Genomic DNA, 5000 nt, shown 5'->3' on the forward strand with positions numbered 1-5000 from the left:
AAAATATGTTCCACTGATTTTGGATTTATTGATATATTTTTGCTTTATTTGTTTATTTTCATTTTTAAATATTTCTTTCCTCATTTATTCTATCTTTACTGATGAGCTTAACTTCCTTTCGAATAAATTTTCATTGATTCTTATTGAAAAATATTTTTGAATATTGCTGAAAATTATTTTTGTCAGAATTGAGACTGTCACAAGTGTATTTCCAAAAATAATGCACCTTAAAATTCTATTATATGGGACACAAAGCTACATTTCGAAAATAAATATCCGATTAACGAAGAAAGTCTAAACCCAAATTAAGATACGACTAATTCTAACAAGGACAATATTATTAGGAGAATATTTAGAGTTAAGGACCATCTACCGACAATGCCATACTCTGATGCCATGAATACATATGTGATGACTGTAGCGCCACCTGCGTTTGTAAAAGCGAACGCCACGTTGTAACAAGGGCATTAGTACACGGGTCAGCAAATGACCAGGCCTACATTCAGCATTCGAGACCATCCATGGCAATATAATCACAGGTTTAAGAATCTAAAATTTGATGTAATTGAACAAATAAGTAATAACTATGATTTACTATTATCATAGACCCTAGCAATTATAAAACATTGCCAAACCATAAAGGAACATAGCACTAACTTGAGTTGTTCTAGAGAATGATTCTTAATGTCTTTATATATTTTTGTCATGACTCATCTTTTGGTATTCTTTAAGCAATGTTTAATTTATGTTTTATAAGTAAATATATATTTTATTGTATAGTTAGTTTTAGCAGTAGAAATTATCTTTTTATGACATTTTATACATTTAGGTGGATCTATACCAATCACGTCAGTTAATAGAGAATGCCATTAAAATTTTAGACCACACATATAAACATTGTAATTGAGCGAGACGTCTGATTGAAATAAAGACAATATTAAATGTTCCCGATCACAATGGCCCTATTACTTATATATGTATATATATACACATATATATATATATATATATATATATGTATATATATATATATGTATATATATATATAAATATATATATATATATATATATATAACCGTTGTCAAACTGATTGGTCTGTAGTTGCATATAGACCATCTATCTCCGTTCTTAAAAACAGGAACAACGTTTGCTTGCCTCCAAGCAGTAGGCACAAAACCAGTGTCAACTGATTTATTCAATATTTCAGTTAACTGGTCGCAGATTTAAATTTACACTCCTTTAGCATTCTCGGAAAAATTTCGTCTGAACCCAGGGATTTTGTAGCTTTAAGTCTTTCAATCTGCTTGACCACTTCTACTTTACTAATGCTGATATTAGATAGACTACTTTCTTCATCCCCTCTGAAAATCGGATTGCAGTCAGGTACTTTATCTAACCTCTCATTAGTAAACACCGATAGAGAATAATTGTTAAACTCCTCACTCAATTTTCCTCCGATTCTATCATGACATTTTCATCGTTTTTAATTGGTCCTTTTTTTTCTATAGAGATGAAAGAAACCATTTGGGTTGGATCTTGCTTGACTAGCAACCTAAATTTCATAATCACGTTTTGCTGTACGTGTATTCTTTTTAACCAGCTTTGCCATTTCGTTATATCTTGATCTAAGGTGTGTTTCCCTGTTTTTTATTATTACGTAAAGTTCTCTTTTCATTCAGATCTCATATTTCAATCTGTCCGTCATCCATTTGGGAGTATTACTATTTTTCCGTATTGACTTCAGGGGGATAAATGTATTTTGTGCATTAATGATTAAATCAGTTAGATTGCTATATACTTCATCCAAATCGCTGACCTGTCTGTTGAGCCCTCGCCCCCAAATGACCTGACCCAAGGTATGCATATTACCCTCCGTGACCCGACCCCTGGTCATGACCTGACCCTCGGTCACGCACCGAGACTCGACAATGTCCGCATGACATTTCATATATATTTTCAAATAGGTTTTTATATTGTCAAAATTTGCTCTCCTGAAGTCTGGTACTTGGACGTTATTCGTACTTTTTAATTCTTCCCAAATAATATTAAATCTTATTTCTTGATGATCGCTAGAGCCTAGATTATCTCCCACTTTTACGTTACTCATTAGGTGCTCATTATTAACTAAAACTAAGTCCAGAGTATTTACTCCCATCGTAGGATTGGTAATCACTTGTTTTAGGAAATTAGCTTGCACCACATCTAGGAACTTCTTTTTTCGTAATCTTCTATTAAAGTTTCCCAGTCAATGTTTCTATAATAATTAAAATCTCCCCTGATCACAACGTTTTTGTACTGGGACGCTCTGTGAATTTCATGAATCAGGGGATCAGTCTGCTCAATACTGAGGTTACGAGGTCTGTACAAGACGCCAATTATAACTTTCTTATTCTTGCCTATAATCTCTACCCAAATGGATTCCGTACAGTCCTTTTCCTTAATCGAATTGTTGATAATACAGTTTATCGTATTTTTAAGGAAAAGTGCTACACTTCCCCCACTCCTACCAACCCTATCGTTGTGAAAAAGTTTACATTCTTCTATTTCGATTTCCGGAAGGAAATATTTATCAGCCATGTTGATCCTGGACTCGGTAATAGCTATAACATCGAAGTTGTCTACGCATGCTTTACCTCGCAGCAAATAAATTTTGTTAATTATGCTTCTGCTATTTGTATACTAAACTTTAAGATTATTTTCCTTCCACCTGTTTTGGTGATACTTTTCACAGTCCCTCTCTAAGTTGTTTCTATCGCAGTAATGGTTATAAACTGGACAAATTTAGATTCAAAAAGTAAATAGGTAAGAATTGGTTTACTAATAGGGTGGTCGAAGAATAGAATAAACTTAGTAACCATATAGTAAACGCTGAAACCATCAGTTGCTTTATAAAACGATTAGACAACTTTATGGATGGGGATGACAGGTGGTGATGGCTACGGAGTTGCCTACTGTAGGCCTTATGGTCTCTTGCAGTCTCCTTCATTCTTATGTTCTTATGTGCTTACGATATATATATATATATATATATATATATTATATATATATTATATAAATATATATATATATACATTACATAAATACATATACCAAGTTTTTTTTCCCCTTACAGGGGGGGTAGCCAAAAAGAAAAAGGCATAAAATCATTCCCACCCATTCCATCCCTGAATACACTCCACACCCCTCCACCCTCCCTCCTATCTTAGCACCTCCTGAATGACGGGTCAACCCTGCACCTTGTCCACTGCCCTGGGTCAGAAGCAGTGTCGCAAGACACAGCACATCCACAGCAAGGCCGCTTCATTAAATCGGCAACCCCCCCTCTCCGTCCCCCCATTGCATGAAATGAGAGGACGGGGAGAAATCCCTTCGGGCTGCGTCAAATTTTGCTCACACATACTACCTCACCCCCCATCCACCCGCCCATTCCACCTCATGCTATCACAACATCATCCATAAACAACCATTCTACATTCACCCTTGTCTTCTGTCCTCTCCCGTCCTTCCTCAACAGACATTCCCCTCTTCCCCAAAGCCCCATTCACCCCATCCATCCACCTCATCCTAGGACGCCCTCTCATGTTCACTCCCTCCACATCTGCCTTCCACACCTCTTTTACTAGTCTTTCTTCACTCATTCTTTCCATGTGTCCAAACCATTCTAATATTCTTTCATCAACCCTATCTCCCAGCTCCCTTTCCACCCCCGTTCTCCTCCTCACCTCCTCATTTTTCAGTCTATCTAGCCTAGTAACCCCCACCATACTTCTCAGATACCTCATCTCAAACACATTCAAACTCCTTTTCTCTTCTTCTCTTATGTTCCATGTTTCTGCCCCATACAGTGCTGTTGGCACAATCATTCCTTCACACAGTCTCCTCTTAGCATCCATTCCCAAATGTCTATTCCTCATTACACTCTTTAATCCACCAAGGCATTTACTCGCTTCTCTCAATCTACATTCTACCTCCACTTTCACTCCACCTTTCCTGCCACATTTGCACCCAAGTACAGTATCTAAAACTATCCACTTCTTCCAGTCGCTCTCCCTTAATGCTCACTTCCAGTCTACTGCCACTTTCACCCCTTGTACATCTCATCACCTTACTTTTACCCACATTTATCTTTAGCTTTCTTCTATCACATACTCTCCCAAACTCTGCCACCAACTTCCTCAATCCCTCCTCCGATCCTGCCACAAGCGCAGTGTCGTCCGCAAACAACGACTGGCTCACCTCCCACTTTTCTCCATTTTCTTTAACCATCTCCAATCCCTTGCCCACTACCTTTGCATTTACCTCTCGCACCACCCCATCCATGTATAAGTTGAACAGCCAGGGTGACATAACGCATCCTTGACGAAGTCCCACCTTTACCTCGAACCACTCACTCTCTCCATTTCCAATTCTGATACAAGCTCTACTATTCCCATAAAAAATCTTGACAGCTCCCAGAAGCTTTCCTCCTATCCCGTATATCTTCATAACCTCCCACAGTGCCTTTCTGTCTACCCTATCATAAGCCTTTTCCAGATCCATAAAAGCCCAAAAAACATCCTTCCCCTTTCCTATAGCTTTCTCACATATCTGTCTTACCACAAAGATCTGATCTACACAACCTCTACCTGTCCTAAATCCACACTGTTCCTTACCAATTACTCCTTCTGTTCCTCTCCTAATCCTCTCAACCAAGATCCTCCCATAAGCCTTCCCAACTACACTCAACAAGCTAATCCCTCTGAAACTACTACATTCACACTTGTCCCCTTTTCCCTTGTAAAGAGGAACTATACAGGCACTCCTCCAGTCCTCCGGCACTCTACCCTCTCTCCAGCAAACATTAAATAACCTCACCAACCAGTCCACCATCACTGTACCTCCCTTTTTTCAGACATTCTGCATGGCATCCATCCAGACCAGGTGCCTTACCTGTTTTCATCATCTTAACAACTGCCTTCACCTCATCCTTCCTTATTTCTCCTCCATACTCCTCATTCATC

At 38.2% G+C, this 5000-nt stretch overlaps 2 protein-coding genes across 3 annotated transcripts in view; one reads left to right on the forward strand and one right to left on the reverse strand.

Moving 5' to 3' along the window:
* Positions 1–5000, reverse strand: part of LOC143035857 (agrin-like) — a 986526-nt gene that overhangs the window by 360846 nt on the left and 620680 nt on the right. The gene's annotated exons all lie outside the window — the stretch shown is intronic.
* LOC143035856 (arylsulfatase B-like) overlaps positions 1–5000 on the forward strand; it is a 113241-nt gene that overhangs the window by 28357 nt on the left and 79884 nt on the right. The window lies entirely within an intron of this gene.

The sequence above is a fragment of the Oratosquilla oratoria genome, chromosome 19, assembly GCF_046742065.1.
Source record: "Oratosquilla oratoria isolate Oo_2021 chromosome 19, ASM4674206v1, whole genome shotgun sequence".
Classification (NCBI taxonomy): Eukaryota; Metazoa; Arthropoda; class Malacostraca; order Stomatopoda; family Squillidae; genus Oratosquilla; species Oratosquilla oratoria.